This window comes from Tachypleus tridentatus, chromosome 7 (genome assembly GCF_004210375.1).
Source record: "Tachypleus tridentatus isolate NWPU-2018 chromosome 7, ASM421037v1, whole genome shotgun sequence".
Lineage (NCBI taxonomy): Eukaryota > Metazoa > Arthropoda > Merostomata > Xiphosura > Limulidae > Tachypleus > Tachypleus tridentatus.
Genome location: NC_134831.1, coordinates 141,797,947 through 141,822,744, shown reverse-complemented (window position 1 = coordinate 141,822,744; position 24,798 = coordinate 141,797,947). Strand labels below are relative to the sequence as shown.

At 32.5% G+C, this 24,798-nt stretch overlaps 1 protein-coding gene across 4 annotated transcripts in view; it reads right to left on the bottom strand.

The window, feature by feature from the left end:
• LOC143256765 (protein tiptop-like) overlaps nucleotides 1-24,798 on the bottom strand; it is a 132,704-nt gene that overhangs the window by 84,551 nt on the left and 23,355 nt on the right. The window contains exon 2 of one of the 4 annotated variants that reach the window (XR_013031470.1): nucleotides 16,436-16,722. The exons of the other annotated variants lie outside the window; for them this stretch is intronic. The gene's annotated coding sequence lies outside the window, so the exon portion shown is untranslated. Of the gene's footprint in view, nucleotides 1-16,435; nucleotides 16,723-24,798 lie in introns of those variants that run through there. 4 annotated transcript variants of the gene reach the window in all.

Sequence of the window (24,798 nt, the reverse complement as noted above, 5' to 3'; positions counted from 1 at the left end):
ATATACAGGAAAGTTTAGCATAGGAAATCAGTATAAAAATAGTAAATAAAATAAGCTTAATTGTTACTATTGTAATGTTAGAAGTATAAGAAATAAAAAAGAGAACTTTATGACACTGGTAGGAATAGAAGATTTTAATATAATGAGAAAACTGAAACTTGGTTAAATGTAGATGATTTTGATGGAATAATTTTTTAAAAAATACATTGTTATAGATTACTTAATAGGAACAGAATGGTAAACAAAGGGGTGATGAGTGGCTTTGTATGTAAAGTGTGAATTACATCCTGTTGAAGCTGAAAATATTAAGGATAATAACAAGGAACCTGAATCCATTTGGATTTCTATTAGTGGATATCAAGAGGAAAAGCTCTAAATAGAAATTTTTTATAGACCGCCAAAATAAACTGATCAAATTAATGAGAAACTTTAGAGAGAGATTAGGTTTCAGCTCTTAATGAAGTCATAATTATGGGTGATTGTAATTTCAAACATTTTGATTGGGAAATGCTAGAGTCAAATCATGAGGGAGAAAGATTTCTGGAAAGTGTTCAAGATGGATTTCTTCACCAACTGGTCAAGGAACCTACGAGTAATAACGCTATTTTAAAATCATTACTAACTTCTAACGTAGAAATGGTTGAGAGGGTGGAAATTGGAGAATATCTGGGTGCAAGTGATCATTACTGTGTTAAGTTTGATGTTTTGCTGCATATGGAAATCAGGAATAATGACATATTGATTCCAAATTTTAAAAAATAACATTTTGAAGAGATACAACAAATATTATCTGTTGTGAATTGGGTAGCTTAGTTATTTAGAGACGCTGGTGAAATCTAGAAAATTTTAACGAAATATTTCTCAATGATCAAAACAAATATATTCATTACAGAAAGAAAAGGGTAGCTGCAAGTAAAAAGAGCAGGTTGGATCACAAAGGATATAAAAAATCACCACTAATTTAAGCAATTTAAATTGATAGTATTATAGAAGATTATGAAAGATCAGGAAAGTTGGTCAAACATCAAACAGGAAATTAGAATATCCAAAAGAACGAAAGAAAAACATTTGTCTGCTAACATAAAAATAAACAGTAAGGGTTTTTAAAAGTACATTAGAGATAAACAAAATGTTAGGATGGGGAAAGGACCATTGAGGGATGATAAGGAAAGGTATTTATCCGATGGTTATGAATTGACTAGGCCAATAAATAATGATTTTTCTTCAGTTTTTAGTAATGAAGACTTGAGCAGTATTCCTTACATTGAACAATTGATAGATGAAAACAAAGTTCAACAATACAATTGTATAAATTCTGAGTTTGTTACAATAAAATTGTGAAGTTTAAAAAATCCTAAGACTTCTGGGCCAGATAATATTTCTCCTAGAGTTTTGAAGGAGGTCAAGAATTGGATAAGTGAGTTAGTTGCTACAATTTTTTGCAAGTCCTTGAACAGCGGACAAATACCAACAGATTGGAAATTAGCTAATGTCACTCCTATCTTCAAGAGAGGTAACAGAAGTTGTCCCAGTAATTATAGGCCTATTAGTCTTACACCAGCTGGGGAAAAGTTTTGAAAAGTCTGATGAAATATACTTTGTAAAGTTATTTAACAAATCTTAGAATTTTATTGTGTAATCAACATGGTTTCACTAAGGGAATATTTGCTTTACAAATCTTTTGACATGTTTTGAAAATGTTACTGCCTAGGTAGATGAAGGTAAGGGTGTAGATTTGGTGTATCTGGATTTTTAGAAAGGATTTGACAAAATGCTGCATTAAGACTTGTAAAGAAACTTATCTGTATAGGTGTGGGGGATAAGTTAACTAATTGGATAGAAGATTGGCTTGATGGAAGAAAGCATTGGGTTGTTACAAATATAGTTCAATCAATCCGGATTAATGCTTCAAGTGGTGTACCTCAGGGCTCAATCTTAGGAACATTGTTCTTTTTTATTTGCATTAATGACATAGAGGAAGTATGGTTAATAAATTACTTAAATTTACTGATGATATTAAGGTTTGTGTTGCTAGCTGTGTAAAAGATGTTGCTGCTTTACAAAAGGATTTACATCATATAGTGAATTTGCCAAATAAATGGCAGATGGGTTTTAATTATAACGAATGTAAGAAATTGCATGTTGGTTATCATAGGAGTAACATTAATAGGGCCATGAAAGAAAAGCATCTTTGTGTAACGGTTTATCAGTCTCTTTAGCCATCGAAGAAGTTGCTAGTAGTAGAGCAAATATAATTTTAAGTTGTATCTACAGAAATATTGAATACAAGGCTAAAGAGGTTATAATTTTATTGTATAGGCCACTGGTTAGGCTACATTTGGATTATTGTGTTCAGTCTTGAGCTCTTTAGTTTAGGAAAAAAACATTGAAATATGTTGAGAAGGGTTCAAAGAAGAGTTACTAAAATGGTCCCTGGGATGGAGGGGTTGTCATATGAGGAGAAATTAAGACCCTTAAAAATTATTTTATCTTGATAAAAGAAGAGTAAGAGGGAATCTGACTGAAGTGTTTAATATTGTAAAAGGAATTTATGCATCAACATTTTTCATACTTAACAGTGAGAATTATAGAACTAAAGGAGACAAATATAGATTTAGGCAAGATAGAAGTCATCTTTAGTTAGAACAATTTTGTTTTACAAATCGGGTGGTTGACCTATAGAATGGTTTTCCTTCAGATGTTGTGGAGGCAGTAAATTTGAGTGAGTTTAAAAGAAAGCTTGATAGATGTACGAACGGTAAGGGCTGACTTTAAAATTTGTTTTTTTTAAATTTAGTTATTTAATAGTTTTAGTTTGGCTTATTTTCTCTGAACGTAATGCTATGTTTAGATTTTCGCATAAGTTACCATATTATAAAAAGAATCAGTTTGTTTGTCTGAAATAAAACTCTTATATCAAGATCAGTGAAAGTTATACTGATATTGAGTTTAATCTTTTAAAAGTAGATCAAGGTCATTCTTATATCACATTTTAATTTTTCTAAGTCCATTTCGACCTGAAATCACTAAGTACTGAATTTGAGGTTTAGTCTAAGGATTACCATTAAAACTAAAGGAAACAATATCGAGAGAATATGAACAGTTAACTATATAAATATGCACACTTGCATCGCTGATAGGTTTACAAGATTACTGATATATAATCTTAACATACAGAAGGAACGAGGACTTATCTTCCTGGCGGGAACAGTACAATTTATCTTCGATTTGAATTTTGCAATGCTACATTGTTTGTTTGCTTTTGAAATTCGCACAAAGCTTTACAAGGGCTATCTGCGATAGCCGTTCCAAATTTAGCAGTGTAAGACTAGAAGGAAAGCAGCTAGCCATCACCACCCACCGCCAACTCTTGGGCTACTCTTTTACCAAAGAATAGTGGAATTGACCGTCACATTATAACGCCCCCACGGCTGAAAGGGCGAGCATTTTTGGTATGAATTGGATTCGAATTCGCGCTCCTACGACTGGAAGTTAAGTGTCCTATCTACCTGGCCATGCCGGGCCTCTGTTTAACCTACTAGTATTGCTTTTATTATATTATATTTTGAAACAATTATAACAGATCTAAAGGTATTGTATAATACCTTAATTCCTATATAACGGGACCATGGGTGCGCTTTAAGAGTAACGGTCAAATTCTTCTGATCGATCAGAGAAGCCTCAAAATTGACTGAGGACGTTGTTGACTACTTATCATCCCTCTAGTTTATCAAACAATAATTCGGGAAAGTTTTGCGCACTTAATCCTTGTATAGTTTTACTCAAACATTCTAAAAACTAACAAACATATCCCATTTAAATTATTTATAAAAGTCATTTTGATTTTTGCTTCGACGACGAACTTTCAAACAAAATTCGTTTTATAAGCAGGAGCTATACTAGCACGTTAGACGATTGTCATATATGTAATCAATCTCGTAATAAGCATTTTGTTTGTTGTTTCTGCATTCTTTAATAGTGTCAATTAATTATCTGTTGTTTGATCCCCGCGATGAGTACAGCACAGAGTGTCCATTATACACTTTTCCACTTATAAACAGACAAAAGAAAAATCAAATATGTATGTGTTAATAGTGATTACATAACTGTTAAAGTTTGCACTGTCATCTATTTATTATCATATTCCAACCACAGAATCTTCTAAACATTGAACATTCATCTTCCAAATGAGGATTTAAATTTTGAGAAATGTTAAAAGTTTTAACTTGTAAGTTAAACAAAATGATCACATTTTTTTAACACGAAGCCATTCCTCCCCCGCCCCTACAGTTCCCAAATTCTTGGTTGATAGGGAATATAGAATCGATATAACATAAATCTACTTAAACACACGTAGTGTGCTGAAACAACGGGAGAATATGGAAATTATTGTATGTTTAAGTTGGACACGATATACCTTAATCAATTCGCGCTGAAATAACAGCGCGTGTAAAGATTGAGTAGTTAGGTACGATTATCTTTAATGAGACGAAGAAAAGCCTTAAAGATAGGTGTAGTTGATTTTAGATTTTCTATGAATAAATGAATGTTCTTATACTAACTAAAAGAAAGGTGACAAGAGTTAGTACAAAAGCATGATATTACTTAAGCGTTCCTGGCACCTTTCGAAATAGTAAACAATGTCGCTCAAAATTATTCAACAAAAAAAAAATCGATTTTAATCAAGCAACTAACTAATTAGACGGTAATACGTAGAGAACTCGAATACAGACTTCCAAGTATTTTCGTAATCATCACTCAGAATTATGCAAAATTATGTTTAAAATCGTAACGTATCAAAATACAGAGTAGTTTTTAAATTGTGTTACGCACCAATAAAATTTAAGTTTTGTTGTTGGTGTTGTCGGCTTTAAGTTTTATTACTTAAAACAGTTTTCTGTGATTTTTTTTACAGCAGTTGAAAAAAACAACAATGCCAAAAACAGAAAAAAAATTTACTTTTATTAATTGATTAATTTTCTTTTAGATGTGACACTGAATAGTCGAACAAAAAGTTTTACTTGCAATAAACATACTAGAAAATATTTAATATCTCGAATTTTGTAGAATTTTCATTTCTTTTTACATTAGAGAACTCCAAGCTTAAAATTAGTGTGTATAAAGTCGATCAACTTCACATTGTTATGCCTAGAAACACGTTGTTGGATTCACAAAGAAAAAAAAAACAACAGCAAAACAATGAGAATAAAACAAAAGATAACTGGGAACGAGGATAAGGAGATCGAGAAAAGAAGACGCAGCGGGAAGGGAAAGGAAGGGGTGGGGCGAAAGAGCTAATTCTACATAATCGCCAGGCGATCTATAAATGACGTTACTAGGCAACAGCGGGCTTTTCGATTTTCTTTATCTGGAGAACTGAGGTAGTCAACTTTTAAAAGATATCTTTCTCAGCTTGTACTGAGGACGTGAACAGGATAATGAGAGACAATTACAGCTTATGTCGCTAGGTTTCATGTATACATTCCACGTAGCTTGAAAGGTATTACGCTGACATGTTTATATATATGTGAACCCGCATGCACACACACAAACGTAGGTTTTTGTGTCTTTACATATATATATGTGTCTGTAACCTTATGAACACGGAATCCACATTTATAGATAAATGTTCGTATTTGAACCTGTTGCATAAAGAGATTATTATATGTCAGTTTGTTATCAAATGTCATAAATAAACGAAAACAAAATGCGACCCTTTCCAGAATTTGTTGCAATGGTTTACAAAGAAAAAATAATTTTAGTGGTTGTTCATTTAAATAAAAACACCTGATGAATCTTGGAGCAATGGCCAATAAGTATCTATTAAATGAAAACAGAGGGTGAACTATGACGAAATAAGTGTGTGCATATATATTTTAGTGAAAGTTAATACATTTTGAAAAAGTTTAGTAAACAAAATCACAAGAAAGGACTGTGTTAAAAACAGCATATCCAAACCTCTAACTATTTATATTAGTTTGTTATAACATAAAAAACAAGCCGCAACAAAAATAAATTAAACAAACACGCTGCACTGATTGAAAAGATCTCAGGATACAAACTATAATGTGGGATTATAAAATGTACCCCAGGTTTTGGAGGTAACTGCGGAATAGGACCCACATTGTGGTGAGGATACACCGTCTATCAATTTTAACCTTTATTCGGCAGTGATGGGCGACTGCTCTCCAAAGTAAAGAAGAAAAATTAATTGAAATAAAAATAAGAAACCAAGGTACTATTATTTGGGGGTGAGTAAGTTGAAAACGTACCTCTTGAAGTTAGCATTCCAGCCCCTAATATGATAAAAAGGCACTAAATGATAGCACAGAAGACAAATTATAGTAGTATCAAGCGTCCCATCCAGTTATCTAAAATAAACTAGTATAATTCCAAACCATCGCCCATTTATTAAGTCTACTGTGATTATCATGTTTTAAACAAGCCTTTAAATGCAGCAAGGTGTACATCCGCATAAAGTAATGCCAAGTTGTTAAGAGACCTTATTCGTAAAAAAAAATCAGTTATTAGAATTTTAAGTGAAATATCTCTAAGTTTTATATCTTTATATTTACTTGATATATTCTTATATTTGTTACAAATTAGAATAATAATTTTATTTAATGTTTCTTTATTAAATCCATTAACTATTAATTTTTGTATCAGTATTTCAACATTATTGATAAAATATTGTAATTTATTACACATTTTACAATAACTGCGAAGTTATAATGCTTATAACAGAAGGATATGGCACATTACTATTAAAAGAGGGTAAACCATAAATTGGAAAGACAAAATATTTTCTTTTATTAAATATATTTACATTGATATCGTTATCAATTATTTTTTATTTCTAAATCTAAATAATGTACTTCTGTATTAGATATTGAAGTATTTTCAATTTCTAATTTTGCTGGATAAATAGTATTAATAAAATTATTTACACTAATCAAATCATCTATATATCTGTAAGTTAAGGTAAAAATATCTGGATTTGTGAAGTTTCAATAAATATATTCTAATAATAGTAAAGATAAAAATTTGCTATACAAGTAGAGTAGTTAACACCCATTGGAACGCCTAGTACTTGTTTAAATACCTGTTTATTAAAAAATATATAATTATTGTAAATACAGAAACATAATATATCTTATATGTTTTTGGAGCTAAATTTTCTTTCTTCCAGTTCTTTAAAATAATAACAGAACTGTTCTATTAAAACATTAAAACATTTAATGGAATTGTGATGTACAATGTGGTAAAGTCAAATGTCTTAATATTATTATTAGTTCACAATTTTTTATTATCCAAGAAGTATGTTTTCATTATTAACACTTACATATTTAATTTTATCAAGCAAAATATTAAGTAATTTATTTAATAATATAACTGGTTGTTTAATAATTGTTCTTCTTGAATTAGAAATAAATCTAAATTTAATTGGAAATTTACGTACTTTTGGAATAGCATAAATAAACGGTAAATATACATATGGATTTTTGTTTAGAATAAAGTTTATTGTAAACTTCAATGAAATTATTAATTACTGAATCTTTAGAATGATTAACAAGTTAAAATCATTAAAACTTTTTATAAATGATACCAATGTTACAGTTAACCTTATCAATAGGAACTATAACATGTTTTTCTTGCAATTCTTGAATCTTATTTTTTAACTGATGAAACGATAAATCTATATGGTATTTCTTTAATTTTATATGGGATAATTTTATTTTTATTTTTTTAGTACATACAACTTTCATTCCAGGAACAGTCTAGGTGGATAACATGTAATAGTTAATTTTTGAAATATATTAATCAATATCGTTTTAAATAGATTTTACAATATTATTCTTGTTACATTATGTGGCTATTCTGAATTTAGATCCTTTTTTGGGTATTTCACGTAATATTTTATCGCTAATAATTTTCAAGTTATAAGTTATGAAAAGTATCAATAAATAAGCTATTTTCACACTCACAAGGTTAGTTAAAACACTTTTATAATTATACAGTACTGGACCAATTAGAGCTTCATATTTATAACTGACGGTAGGCTTTAAGTTTTTAGAAGGAAAAATATTAATTTTTATAGATTGATGAATAATTTGAGAAATCTGCAAATCATTGAATATTTTGTCTAAAATTAATTACCAAATATGAAGGTTTGAATTGCAGTTTCTCTTTTTCAAAACTTGATAAATCATTGACTTTTAATCGCTATTTTATAATACCTGCAAGTAAATGTTTTGTATGATCGTTTCGAAAAACAATTTTTTTTATTACATTAGTTACTACTCTTATTTTGGGAAGATTAAGTTGATAAATATTTTAAAAAGTAGTTTACGTATACTAATACTAGTATTAAAATTAAAATTATTATTTAAATAACTACAAAAGTCTGAAAAATCAATCCATTTTAATTTATTTCCTTTAGCTCTAGTTTTCATATTTTTATGAAAAAAAGTTATCTATAAAAAAAAAGAACTTAGCAATACAGTAATCATAACCCAAATTCAAAGCAGTAGAATCATTGAAATCTTTATTTAATCCATGAGGATATAATGTTCTTAGTTTCAAGATATACAAATTTTCTCGTTGAAGTCTATTGGTGTCTTTATTTACAATTTCTAATATAGTTAACTTAACAGAGATAAAATGGTGAATCTTGTAATGTTTTAATCCTATATAGATTTAATTAAATTGTTTTTAACTTGAGATCTATGTAAATTTATACGTATATGCAATGAGTTTGAAGTTTGACCCACATATTCCATATTACATTTAGCACATATTGATAGATAAGTTATGTTCTTTTATTTTACAAAATGAATTTGTGTAAGTAATAGAGTGAAAAGTATTTAGAGCAGGACATGTGAGACATATTTTATTACATTTTATAATATTTGCAGCAACATAATTACTATAATCATCTCGCTAGGCATAATTATAGTTTCACAATATGTCATTAGTTAAGGCTATTACACTTAATTTCATAAAGATTGAACAATATAATGGAAACATGCGACACAGTCAGAGACAAATCAGATACATTGAATATATTTTAGAGAAAATGAACATATTTTGATAGAGTTAAGTAAACAAAATCACATTATAGTTTGTACCTTGGAATATTTTCGATTAGAGCAGCGTTTTTTGTTTAATTCATTTGTGTTGCGGTTGGTTTTTAAATTTCCACAAACTAATATATAACATTATTTTTGTAGTTTTTTTTTTCCGTTTCGCCTTTTTATGTCTTAATAAAATAGTGACGTTATAAAATTTCCATACAGTATCTTTTATTTTTCCTTTTTTACTTCTCACCAAAAAAATCGTTTTCCAAAAATACGAGCGGGTATTTATTTTTATTGGAATTGTTTTGGTTCCACGTACGGTTATTGTATCAAGCTTTCTTTGAGTATATAAGACTTGCATAATTATTACAAAGAAACATAATAAGAAAAACGCCACGGATAATATTTGGACTTCGTTTTTAGTTAAGATATCCAGAATTGTAATATATTCAATGCTTAATTAAAAATGAATTACATTTTTTTTTACATTCTTTGGTCTTATTTACTCTTGTGAAATGAATGTCATTCTTTTTTTCCTGGTTTTAAAACATTATTTGTTTGTTTTAAAATAAAAAGCCAAAGAGACATATTGGGGTGTCGATGATTTGTGAAACAGAGCATAGTTAACCCGGAGAAACTGAGCATGAGACAGCTTTATATGCTAAGTATTGTGACGGGTATTCATTAAGTTGACGTTGAGTGACGCTTTCAGCTGAAATAGACACTGCAGTCGGCAGCGGGTGAATATCATAGAAATGGTTACTTCACTTCTTTGTAGAAACTTTGTTGACGTGACGCGTTTATTAACACCGAGTTCAACAACATTAGCGTCACTCGAAAACTTGAAACTCTACCAGTGTAAACACTCCTACAATTTGTATTTTACACTGGAGCTTCTTACGTTAATATAACTAATTCATAACTACAGAAAATAAAGAAGAAAAATACGATTTTACTACGTCATAAGATCCTGATGCGACCATCATACGAAACATGTTTATTATTAGCTATGTACTGTAAAGAAATTTATCAATGTGTTCCACATATAACAATAGCAATATAGAAGGTAAGTAGTATCTGTGATAAACGTGAAATGGGAAACTTCGGTATCCCTTCTGTAGTGTCCCAGTATGACCACGTAAATAAAATACTCGACTCGTAATCTGAGGGTCAAGGATTCAAATCCCCGTCACGCTAAACATGCTCGCCCTTTCAGTCGTGGGGTTGTTATAATATGCCAGTCGTTTGTAAAAGAGTAGTCCAATAGTGGATGGTGATGACTAACTGTCTTCCCTCTAGTCTTAGGCTGCTAAATTAGGGGCGATTAGCGCATATAGTCCTCGTGTAGCTTTGCGTGTAATTAAAAAATACAAGCATAAAAACCCTTTTGTAGCTTGTGAGAGAAAAATTAGTAAAAATAGACAAAACTTCAGGAATAAACAAAAATGCGCGTAGTTCTAATCTGTGTAAGAACCTGAAAGGTACCACTAAATATGAGAATTATTATTTACATAAAAATAACATTGGTCAGACCTTTCTTTTTCAATTTTATTTTTTGTTTTTTATTTTCTTATTCTCAAAGAAATGTTGTTCGCAGTTTCATAGCTTTTCTACACCTTTGATTTTTAGTAGATGTTTATTGTTATGTACAAAGCTATAAAAAAGGCTATCCATGCTCTGCCTATCATGTGTATCGAAACGCGGTTTCTATAGCAACATAGGTCCGCAGACATACCGTTGTGTCCCCACGAGGTGGAGGTATACTCTTTTATACATAGACACACCGAAATTCAAGTAGGACAAAATCAACACGTTTTACTTTTATATTCTACAGTAAAGAAAAACAATAACAGTAGAAGAAACGTGCACATTTTCATCCAGTCAAACTGGTTGGCTTGGGGGTTTTATCGGCCCAAACCAACTTATGGGGATCCATATGAACTTATTATCTTCTGTGTTTTCCTTTGTTGTTTCTTTATTAGCAAATAATGTTACCATTTCCCAGAAAAGTATTATGTACAAACACGTATTTTACGTGTATTAATTAGTTTATATTTTTACTTACATAAAATTTTATCATATTTTGCAGCGTATTTTTTACGTTTCTCGTTCTCACAAATAGCTGCATTAAAACAAACATATATGTATATTTTTATAATGTATTCATGTCACTTTTATACATTTTAAGCAATAAAGTATTCTATACTATATCTCGAACAGTACTGTGTAGTGAATGAACTTAATCTCGTGAAATATGTCAACCATCCCGATATTCATTGTTCCACACTGATGAAAGAAAAAAAACGTGTTTAGAAATCAAACACACCTAGTAAAAAAAAAAATCGATATTTATAAACCAACGTTAATTAAACTGGGTTTATTACACACTATTTATTTGTGTTTTCTCATAAACCAACGTTAATTAAACTGGGTTTACTACACACTATTTAATTGTGTTTTCTTATAAACCAAGTTTAATTAAACTGTACTACACACTATTTTATTGTGTTTTTTTGTTTTGTTTTTTCTTTCCTACACATTCAACATAGTAAAATAAGATCATAATTGATATATGTTTATATGGCAACTGTATACGATTTTTTTAGGCTACTATACATTGCAAAATGGGTTGATCGCAGCTTATTGGTTAACGTATCGGGCCGCAGGCCTAAAGGTTCTTGGTTCGCGTTCTGTTATTGTTAAAAAAACTACAACACATTTCTCACTTTGGAACTTGGGTCAAATCGCACTAACAAGTGTAGCCCAAAAGTCAGCAGTGGGTTTGAGTAGCTAACTTTACTGCAGTCTATCATTTTGACTCGGTGGAGATGGCAACCAAACATTTTTCCTGAATGGGTGCCTAGCTATCTGATACTAATAGTTTAATTGTTTATACGGTTTATAAACTAGTATAATAATTTCGAATCGGTCACTTTTTCATTGCATTAAAACTGAATTCTTATTATGCTAATTTACTAATGGGTTTTCAACAGACATGCAGACACGAGTCGTTAAAACGCGATTCCTTTGTTTCGGTTTTCTTGTGACTTTAAGGTGTTTCGGGGAAGGAAGATAACTAGAGTTCTTCTGATAGGTGCAGGTCTTACGATTCTGAGTCCTGATAAGAACCATTATATTGATGCTCTTGAATCAGGCACAACCCTCTGGGGAAATATGTGAAAAGGTAAAACAAACCATCAATTGAAAGTCCATTTTCTAAACAAACCTCTTGCGTGGCCTAACTTTGAAAATATGATTGATTATATATGTATATATATATATATGTATAAAAATTGTAAGAATTAAAATATACCAAAACCGCACAAATAAATGTGCAATACATCTAAGAAAATGAATATAAAAGAAAACTAAAGTATTCGTTCAAGTTCTTTTTTTTTTTATCAGCTGTACTGTTTGTTTTGGAATTTCGCACAAAGCTACTCGAGGGCTATCTGTGCTAGCCGTCCCTAATTTAGCAGTGTAAGACTAGAGGGAAGGCAGCTAGTCATCACCACTAACCGCCAACTCTTGGGCTACTCTTTTACCAACGAATAGTGGGATTGACCGTCACATTATACACCCCCACGGCTGGGAGAGCGAGCATGTTTAGGGCGACGCGGGCGCGAACCCGCGACCCTCAGATTACGAGTCGCACGCCTTACGCGCTTGGCCATGCCAGGCCTCAGCTGTACTTAACACAACTTCTATTTATTTTGTTCACAACTAGTGACTACGAAAATGCTAGGTAAACCTGGCGAAATGTTGTGAACAAAATAAACAGAAGTTGTGTTAAGTACAGAACCATACAATCGATAGAAACTTAGATGAATTTTAAAAACCATAGTTCTCTCTCATACCTAATCTCTGGCTTAAATTATACACATACATACACATATATATACATTTGTACGTGTGATGTTAGGCGCACAGCTACACAGTATCGAAACCCAATTTCGAGCGTTATGAAGTCCGACTTACATCTGGAGCACTTATGTAGGTGTGTGTGTAGTTTGGAAATATATAATTAATTTCATTTATTCTTTGTAAGAACTAAGAAGTAGCATCATAACAGTTATGTGTGTGAGTACCATATCCAAACAGGACGTATTCTATCGTGGTCTTCCATTCTCCATCTCCCACGATCTCTCCTTCTTTCAATTTTCCAATTATGACTAGATTCCAAGTTCTCCTTTCCTCATAACTTCTACAAGAAACTTCGACTGTCTTTTTTCTGATGTCAGTCAGTAGCTATCTTCTGTAACATGTTCTTGACGAAATATCTTTGAAATGTGACTCGTTGCGTCTTAAGAACTACAACTCATATAGCTTTATGTATTTACGTTTAAGTAAAATTTATCTTCTTAGACTTTTAGTTTAAAAGTTCTTATCTTCTTAAAATTAAAGTTGTTAGTCTGTTTAAAAATATTTTGTACTTTTTGTTTTATAACGTTAGATTTGTTCCCCATATTATTTATTTTAAGCATAATTTTGCAAATAGTTTATCTTTTAAGACATGATTACCTGTTTTTCAAAAAGGTTTTAAAGGGCAGCATACAGAGTGTGGAATCAGTACATATCATTACCCCCCCCCAAAAAAAAAACACCAAAAAGGCAACAGAAGTCATATGCATTATTGTGTTTTCCGTTAAAATACTTGCCAGATTCCCTACGGTGGACAGCGCATGCGCACTGTGGCCCAGTGTGAGGCTGTACGCAAAAATAAACTTTTGTGTATTTTGAGATTATTTATTTTTGTCTACTTCAATAACAACGTAGACATATTAATGTCAATATATTAATGAGACATTATTAAAATTAGTAATCAATTTATGGGCCGGGATGGCCATATGGTTAAGTCGGTCGACTCGTAATCTGAGGGTTGCTGGTTCTATTTCCCATCACAACAAAGATGCTCGTCCTGTCAGCAGTGGGGGCATTATAAGGTTACGGCCAATCCAACTATATGTTTGTAAAAGAGTAGCAGAAAATTGGCGGTGAATGGTGATAACTAGCTACCTTCCTTCTTGTCTTACACTGCTAAATTAGAAACGGCTAGCACAGATAGCCCTCGTGTAGCTTTTCGCGAAAGGTGAAACGAACAAAATTAATGAATTTACTATTAATAAAGTTTGTAATAATAACGCAAATGTTTACCATTCTTAATATCTCTACACTTCGTAAACTGTATTCATGGAGTTAGGCTTACCTACTTAGCTAAAATGCATAGAGGAGTCTAAAACTAAAGTAAAGAGTAAATAATGAAAATTTATATTCTCAAAGAACTTGTGGCGTAGCGACACCAAAACAGCCTACTTGTTACCAAAGACATTTCTAGTAATAATGATACTCTTCACGTAGATATGGCACAAACAATAAAAAAAACGACTGCTTCATAAAATAAAAATAATAAAGTTTTAAAGATATTCTTATCATAATAACAGTCACTGACAAATTTGTTTGTACTACAAAAAGTTGATAGTAATATCAGTACTTTTAAATGTCCAAAATTACATGGATGCATACCTATGTACGACTTAACTATTCGGCTTTACTAGCAGTGATCAAGATGAGACAGTGAAAAAAAAAAAAAGATACATAATTATGGCATTATTGCGCATGCTCTTCAAAAAAGGAGATCGTTGTCCAATCCATTAGGACCTACCTACCCAGAGGCCAAACGTATCAGAGAAGTTGGAAGAGTCACGCAACATTCTATCTGCACAACTTATTCCGTTGGGTATGGTATTGATTTATAGCCTTAGTTGTCAGTCAGTCTAATCAACAAGTGTGTGCCGCTTTCGATTATCGAGTACAAAAGCCTGGATTAAACTTGCATCAGACTCGGTCTTCAAACACTTTAAAGAAGGACACTGAATCTTTAACGGTTTTAGTTGCCGTTAGAAAAGTAATCAGGATACGTTATCAGAACATGTATTTACTCCCTAGGAGATTAAAAAAAAAGGGAGTGAAGAAAAACTCAAGTACTGATAACAGTTTTAAATTACTTCTGATTACATTACGGGTCAGCTTTGGGAGTAAACTATATGTTTCAGTCGTGAGTGCCTATAGGTATCTATAAAAAACAGTAATTTTTGAACATACTAGTTAGTGAGCAAATATGTTTTGCAGGAGATGAGTCTGCATGTGTTCTACAAGTTCAGCGTGATCCTAGCAACCGCAGGAAGATAAAAATCAGTCAGCGAAGCATGTAATATGCTTTCAAGTGAACTTCTTTTCACCTAACCTCTGTGTTTTTCCGCTATATGAGTGTTGGATAAATAGGTGCAATAATGATTAACAGCAATAGGAGGATATGTATTCTACCAAACGTTTCCGGGACCCAGCATGGTCAGGTGGTTAAGGCACTCGACTCGTAATCCGAGGGTCTCGGGTTCGAATCTCCGTCACACCAAACATGCTCGCTCTTTCAGCCGTGGAGGCGTCATAATGTGTCGGTCAATTTCACTATTCATTGGTAAAAGAGTAGCCCAAGAGTGGTGGTGGGTGGTGATGACTAGCTACTTTCCCTCTAGTCTTACACTTCTAAATTAGGGAAGGCTAGCGCAGATAGCCCTTGTGTAGCTTTGCGCGAAAATTCAAAGCAAAGCAAACTTTTCCAAATTTCTCACTTTAAATAAGTTCTAAACATACTCAATTATTGAATAGTAATTTTCGAAATGAAAATGAAAATGTAAAGTAAAACTTACGTATCTATGCAAAATATTCCTCAAATCACACTATATCAGTTGAAGCATTTAAATACATTTTTTAGTAGTAAAGTAAAATAAAGTGGAACACTACTCTTTTAACAATTTAATTCGTTCCTCATAGTAATTTCACAAGGGCTGGTTTCGCGTATACGTCATGGTTTATATGGCTCACATTCTGGGTTTGATTCTCAAGGTGGATACACTACATGTAAACCATTATGCAGGTTTGCACTTAACAACAAACAAATGCCTAGTGGCATCACTCTTTAACAGAAGTTATAACTTTATTAGTTTTTTTTGTTTTTTTCAAAATATTTATCTCTGTTTACATCACCTAACTTTGAACTGTCATCCAGTAGGTTCATCATGAAAGTGGATAACATGTCTGGATTTTTCAACTATGTGTTAGTAATCAAGCAACGTAACATGGATAGTAAAAAGTTTGGATTGTGAATATAAACAACTGTGCTTGTTGTTTGGATGATACAGCGTCTGTACCGTGGACTTATAAGATGAAATTCGAATGACAAAACGTACGTTTGAATCAAACAACGAAGGGAATATTAATATACCACAAACATCTCTCCTGATCGGTATATAGACACTTCTAGTATATTATGTCTAATGAATGATTAACTAAGACAGATGTCATAATGTTGTAGTTGCATTTATTTTTACATTAATTGCTAAATAGAACAAAATAAGCTTAATAATTTAAAGTTTAATTTACTGTCCCGTTAGAGGTTTAAATATTAACGTTAAAGGACCAAGGTTACGGTTTTAACATTAGGCTTTTCTGCAGTCTTCTTGTATCAAACAACATTATCTGTTCTTCTAAGATCGCAAGTACAGCGGTATGTCCACAGATTTACAACGCTACACTCAGGAGTTCGATTCCCCTCGGTGGGCTCAGCAGATAGCTCGATGTGGCTTTGCTATAAGAAAACACACACTCATATATTAGGGATCGTGTTATAAAGACGTGATGATTATTGTAAGAATTTCGTATTTACAGAAGATCATTCACTGTGAAGTGAAGCTTATACAACATTAAAAGGAAACAATGACACATTACAATATTCTCCCTGACAGTGTATCCTCTGTACCAAGTAAATATGGACGACCTCTCAAGAGTTACCATTTCGGTTACCATTCTAACTTCTCTACTCTCGAATGACGCTAAATTTTTACAAAGCTTTATTCATGTGACTCAAGACCAATTTGTGAACCCATCATTTTGCATTACTGCAGGCCTCGTGTTCATTTTTTTGTGTTGTGTAAACAGGAAATCGCACGACGATCGCCAAGTCATCTTTCATTCACAGGGTACTCTCGATCACAGCCTATCACTCGAGCGTAACGACTATGTAATTATTCAAGTCACGAGATAGTCACCTAACACTAATTGGATTTCACAACGGAGGAAGTTAAAACGTTCTCAAGCGCCGTCGTATCATAATAAGTTGCTAACAGCTTTACTCGTGTTACAACTACCCACCTTATCGTTTTCCGAACAAGAAAATCCGCAATACCCATAGAAATTACGGAATATTACGGAAGTCGTCTATTAGATTAAAAATCCTATTGGTCAGCGTACAAATATGGCAATAAGATAATAAATTAATGAACTGATAGTTTTTGGCTAATATTTGAATGTTAAGACTCTATTTGTGGATGAAAAATGGGGAAAACTTGAAACACTTTCAGATATTAAGAGCTGTAATTAAGGGTTCTAGTCTCACATAATCCTTCCGTTTCAAATTGCTATTTCTAAGAAATTGAGATCTTTCTTAACACCTCTCTAACGAATAACATTTAGAAGTAATATGGCTGAGTAAACAACAAGTCTCTATAATCCTTGGGGTGAAAAATAATTCATTTGTAGGTCAACTAGTTATGTTTTTTTTATTTTTATCACGTAACCCCTTCTTCTTGCCACACCATCAAGCCAAGTCGATAGTTAGTTACACTACATATAATGACGTCAGCATTCGAAAAAAAAATACTTAAGTACAATGGACGAGAACATTATAATCTACTTTACTCTCTACCTACGTAGGTCACTCTGATATAATTGCTGCAATAGTTAAAGAGTTGACTGAGGTAACGTTTGAAGTAAAATAAATCCTTCGGAGGTGTAGGGGAAGAGGTAAGTCTATATATTCAAAACATGAAAATCCGGAGTTTGATGCCTGCGGTGGACACAGTGCAGGTAGAGTAATTTTGTGCTAAAAACAATGTTTTCTAATTTTTATATTAAAAGAAAAATAAAACAATGTTTCATCTGATTGCAGTAAGGTCCTGCATAACCAGATGGTTAAGGCGCTTGACTCATAATCTGAAGGTCGCGGGCTTGAATCTCTGTCACACTAAACATGCTCGCCCTTTCAGTCGTGGAGGTGTTATAATGTGACAGTCAATCCCCTATTCGTTGGTAAAAAGAGTAACCCAAGAGTTGGTGGTTGGTAGTGATTACTAACTAACTGCCTTCCCTCTTGTCTTAAACTGCTAAACTAGAGAGGGCGAGCGTAGACAGCCCTCGTGTAGCTTTGCGCGAAAATTCAGATGACAAACAAATAAACCGATTGCAGTACCGATTTCAAGCCCCATACGTGGTGTGTAATTTCTTAGTCTGTGCACGAATGGCAGTCTTAGTAATGCCCAACAGGGGACTTTTCTACTAATTACAGGTACAGCTATCCTTAAGTTCAAATTATTTTTATTACAGCATTCCATACTCTTTAAGTAAACGCGAATTCAAGATATAATATACAGTTTCTGAATGGACTCAGCAGATAGTCCGATGTGGCTTTGCTTTAAGAAAACACACATAAACAATTTCTGAAGAGAAAAAAAAAGAATTACTAGAAACTTTTCGGTAGTCACAACCATTTATAGTATTTTTTTAACAAATGCAACTTAAAAATATAAGTTACGGTTCTTTAAGTGAAAAGATACAATTACTGGAAGCTATTGGAAGTCGCAACTATTTGTCCTTTGTAGTAATTTTTACAAATGAAGAAACTATGTGATTCACAAGGCTGCACAGTGTAGCCGGTTTAAGTTTCGGTTAAATATTGCTTTGACATTTGACATACTTTAATATTTTAAACCAACGCCGACCGATAAACAAGCATGATAAGGATGCGCATTCTCATCCGTTTAATTTGGTTTGTTTTACATTTCGCGCAAAGTTACACGAGGGCTATCTGCGCTAGCCGTCCCTTATTTAGCAGTGTAAGACTAGAGGGAAGTCAACTAGTCATCACCACCCACCGCTAACATTTGGGATACTCATTTACTAACGAATAGTGGGATTGACTGTCACATTATAATGCTCCCACGGCTGAAAGGACGAACATGTTTGGTGTGACGGGGATTCGAACCAGCGAACCTCAGATTACGAGTCGAGTATCTCAACCACCTGGCCATGCCGGGCCATCGTTGTTAAAATAATAGTTATAATTAAATGTATTTTATAAAACTTGGCTCTCGCGAAAATGAAACAATATACGTGATGTTGAATTCATTAATTAAGATAAGAGCTCAACAATTAATTTGGAGTTTTAAGCTGAAAATGATGTGACCTGACTTGATTAATCTTTTTCCTAAAGCTGGCACTGCTGGAAACCCATTCTTTCAAAACCTTAAAAATTAATAATCAGATAATCTTCCTTCACAATAATTTCTTGGATCTTACGCATAATGAATATTATTTATATAAATTATGATAATATTAACTTATATTTCAAAATATAAGCATTTATCTCAAAAGTTTTCTACATTTTAAGGTATATAGAAATGAACAAGGCAAAATACTTTATTTAACTATGAGGCCAAGAATATATTTTGACTGTTTTCTCAATTATTTATGCCTCCCCTTCTAGTGGCACAGTGATATTACTGCAGAATCCGGGTTTCGATACACGTGGTGGGCAGAGCACAAATAGCCTTTTGGGTAGCTTTGTGCTTATTAACAAACAACAACAAATATGTATAGATATTTGTATCGTACACGATTTTTTTTTTACTTAGAAAAATATTACTATAGATAAAATGGCACACACCACCAGGCGTTCCAAAACGCAGGTCTTTTCAAACGATTATTAAAGCTTTGAAATGCACTTATTCTATTCAAAAGCCTGACAGTCAATTCCTCGTCCTTTCTAAGAGGGGTGTGGTATTTTTAAACAGATCGACACATTATGGTACATGTGGTTAACCAACTAGTTCCCATGTTTCAGATACAGAGACATACGCAAGAATATACATGCTATTGTTCAACATATCAAAATGACGAAATCAATACGTATAGAGTTACTTGATGGGGGGAGTGCGAAACCCTGCTTTTTACACTTGTGCACGACCCTGAGCAATATCTAATTTGGAAATGCTGACCAGGGAATGGCAGCCAGCCATCAGCACCTGTTGTCCACAGTTATAAAGCCCTTACAGGCAAAAATTTGTGCAAACATTTCGAAGAGAGCTTTCAATCGTGACGATCCATTGCAGAATTAATTTACATATGCTGGCTGAAAGGTACAGACGTTGTAAGGATGTTCATATTTGTTTTTGAAAATGTTAGGTCAAAAGGTTATTATCTGGCATTGACAACCAGTCGAATGGCAAGTATAGATATCCATAGAACCTGAAAAGACATACTTTTTGATGTAGTAAAACATCATTAGATCAATTATAAAAGAAATAAATTATAAATCTAACAAAGTAGCACATTTCTCTGGCTTTCCCCATTTACTTGTTTCTATGTTTACTTTTTTCATTATGCTCATTCCAAAGGCATTCATTAAGGCATTTTAATTTAAAAAAATATATATAATTTTTTCACTCTCAACTGTTCTTTTTAAATATCTTCATCTCTGATCGAAACATGTTGGACACGGTTTATAGTATATATATGTAATAATGTGGTCTAGAGGTTTGTACAACTCCTTTCGTCATATCGATAATGAGATCTTGAACTTTCCTAATAATATTCTATGCGACCCAAAGTTAGGTGGTATTTCTAAGTGTAAAAACCTCTCAAAGGTGTATTTGTCACACCTTAGTCACAACGCTCAAATTTAACAACTGTATGTTTAAAGACAAGTGAAACAAGAATGAAAAATCAACTGTAAAAAATATGGTTCTTGATATCACTGTTCTTATAGTATTACGAAAACTTGGTAAACATTCCTACTAATGTGGTGTGTTCGTCAGACTTGTTGAAAAAATGTCTTACTAGGAAAGAAGTCTCGAATTCGATCTAGCCTAGACGGTGCAAACAGTGAATATTACTAAGCAAAATAGGCGTTCATATGGATATAACATTCGGAACCAATGAACGGTTGCGTTACCTTTGGCTTGCCTACTTTTTTATAGAAGCTATTTTAGTTGTATATACAAGTTTCCTACATGCCTGATTATTGAATGGTCGCACAGAAGTTGATTGATGAAACATTTTTCAGGAAGAAATACAATTTCAGATGTTTTTATTTTTTACCAAATACAAAATTGCTTGTACTTAATAAGTTTCTGCAAGTATTTCTGTACTTTGAGTTCATATATCCTATCCACATCTGTCTATAGCTTCTATCTACCTTCAGTGAGAGAGGTGTATTCTACTTGTAATGGAGGCACATAGAATATTTAAGAAAGACAATTATGATACAGAACTGAGATCAAGAAGTTAAGCAGCCTTAATGTAATAAACATTCGCAACCAGATAACGTGGATGTGTTATTCTGTAGAAACGATATCAAATTGACTTTATTGTTTCTGTCTGGTTATATATAAATTTCTTATTATTGTTTCTGTCTAGTTATATATAAATTTCTTATTATTGTTTCTGTCTAGTTATATATAAATTTCTTATTATTGTTTCTGTCTAGTTATATATAAATTTCTTATTATTGTTTCTGTCTAGTTATATATAAATTTCTTATTATTGTTTCTATCTAGTTATATATAAATTTCTTATTATTGTTTCTGTCTAGTTATATATAAATTTCTTATTATTGTTTCTGTCTAGTTATATATAAATTTCTTATTATTGTTTCTATCTAGTTATATATAAATTTCTTAACAATGTACATGAACAGGCTTATTGATTTATCCGTGACGTAAAAATTCACGAAAACACCAAATTTCTTCTTTGCATAATCTAACAAATCAAATAATCTTTAAAACCCAATCTACCCCATGCTTATTGAATTTTGAACAGAGAAACGACAGTGACTTGCAGCAAGTCATCTTTGGAAAAAAAATATTTTTGACTTTTTTATTCTGAGTTATGATATTATATTATACAGCACAATCTTTCTAATAATTCTTTGTGGTTATGACTCGAAGTAGAAACATCACAGCTCAGTCAATCCGCAGCTAAATTTGTAGATTTACTCATAACTGCTTCCAGTGGATGACCGCAGGGCCTGTATAATACCGGACAGATTAAAGGTATGCCTATTCAGTCTGTACTACATCAAACTTCAGGGTGTCACACCAAACCAGCAATTAATTTATTTACGGAGGGTATTTAAGCGAACTGCTTTCCAAACTCTTAATGGGCGACCGCGAATTTTGTGCTACACACGCGCTAACATGTCAGCTGTGAGGGTGACATTTTGCACACCTATTTGGTAGAACGTGACCATCAGGTGGCTGAAAGTCACGTGATCTCTCCGCAAGATGCTACGCCTTTCTCAAGAGATAGTGCCAATAATCATAAACAGTTATTAAGTGCGTTCGTATAGTTTCCGATTTAAACCGGGTGAACGCCCTCTTTCTTCACTGGTACAACTACAACTGATGGTAATTGTATAATAAAGGTAATAGATCAGGCTTCTGACGCCATACACAGTATATAATTGTTTGTCTGAGCTCCACCTGGAGACAGTTTTTCACGTTACTTCAGCGCCAAAAATAGAGATTCGATATTGTTTTTGTCTCATACATGCTGGGTTCATGTTTAAAATACCGTTATGGATATACATCTACTGAACAATTAGTGTAATAATAATGATATGATAGATTCATGATAAAGCACTAATTACGCTAAAGGGCATCATACTATGTGAAAGATTTTTTAATCATCTTCTAATAAGGGAGTGGTTCTCAGAACTGGTGATAGTGGAAACCCATTTTTCTCACATAGAAATTTTATTTATATTATTTTACTATTAACAACAAAATAATTTCTGACAAATTTGTGCTTTTATTTACTCTCTCTATGGTATTTAATTTTATATAATATGACTTCCGAAGCACATTCTCTGTTGTGCTAAACTATTTGAAAAAATATTTTTATATCATCCACTTTCTAACAAAGTTTAATAGCTTATTCTTAATTAACTGCAAATAATTTCCAGTTTGGATCCTCTTAACACCAAACATGCTCGCCCTTTCAGCTGTGGAGGTGTTATAATGTAAAGATCAATTTCACTATTCGTTGGTAAAAGAGTAGCCCAAGAGTTGGCGGTGAGCGGTAATGACTAGCTGCCTTCCCTCTAGTCTTACACTGCTAAATTAGGAATGGCTAGCGCAGATAGCCCTCGTGTAGCTTTGCGCGAAATTCAAAAACAAACAAACAAACAATAATTTCCAAGGAATCACACTTCTCTACTTTATTTACTCGTACCAAATTACCTATATAGCACATACATATGTTTGAGTCACCCATGTCGAATTCCACATGAAACAATGAACAATGATGATAAAGCTTATTTACCCACAACTTGTTCCTTATGTTGCCCACTTTTGTAATTTATTTATCAACATTCAGTTCCTAAGTCAAGCCATGCTCACCTCTAAAATCTAATTACGCTCACTCAGTTCTTTACAAAGTTCTCTTCTACTGGATTTATTCACACCCAATCCCAAGCTAAATTATGCTCCTTTCTAAAACCTAATTACGCCCTCTCAGTTCTCTACTAATTTCACTCCAGCTCTTAATTTGTTCACACTCAATTCCAAGCCAAGCCATACTCACTTGTAGAATCTAGTTACGCTCAATCAGTTCCATAGGAAGTTCATTTCTACTCTATATTTATTCATCTTCAATCCTAAGCTAGTAGACGTTATTCCTGAGCCTAACTGCGCTCTCTTGATCCTCTACGAAGTTCACCTCTTAGACTTTAATCGCTCACCTTCTGTTTCAGAGGTGTATATGGACAAGTGAAATGTTTAATCAATCCTATTTAATGTTAATGAATTAACATTAAACAATTCAAAACGTTACTTATTCATTTACAGTCCAAGACTTAAGTCACGTCACTTCTCAGTTCATTTCATATGTCCTCATTTTACAACAGAATTGACTTCAAAACTCTATTCCTGGATTGGAATTTTCTAAACAAAGCTGTTTATCCTAACCTTATCTACGTAGCCATATGCAGTTTTAAACGTGGTCCATTTCTATATCCTGTTTAAAAAGATTCAGTTTCATAATGTCTCAATTCTAAATTATATTTACGCATATACAATTTCATATGTGGTTCACTTCAAAAGCCTATTTACACACATTTAATTTCAGACCTAACACATTTCTAAACCTTTATTACACACACCATGAAAACCTTTTTCGTTATAGGTCACTTCTTAACCATGGTTCTATTTCTAACATCCGTGGAGATTTGTTTCGTACTTGTGAAAATATGCTACGCACTGATTAACGTTTAAGAGCTCCAGGTCGTCGACTTTTATTTTGTCTATGTAGTAAGAAAATAAAGATGTCAAAGTCCCACCTATTGTCATGGTTAATTATGAATGTTTGTGTTTGAGTCCTTTGTAATACCATATCTATAACTATAACTACAAATATAATTTAGTTCCTATACTATTGAAATTATTAAACTTCGACATTTTATTTGTCTTAGAAATTCGGCTGTTCAACATTTTAAACCAGAAAATTAGGGATGTGATTGTTTTCTTGATAACAACAACAACAGCCATATCTCTATCCTTGTTCTTCTTTCTATCTATACTAATTTTGGAAAATGATCTTACAACATATATTT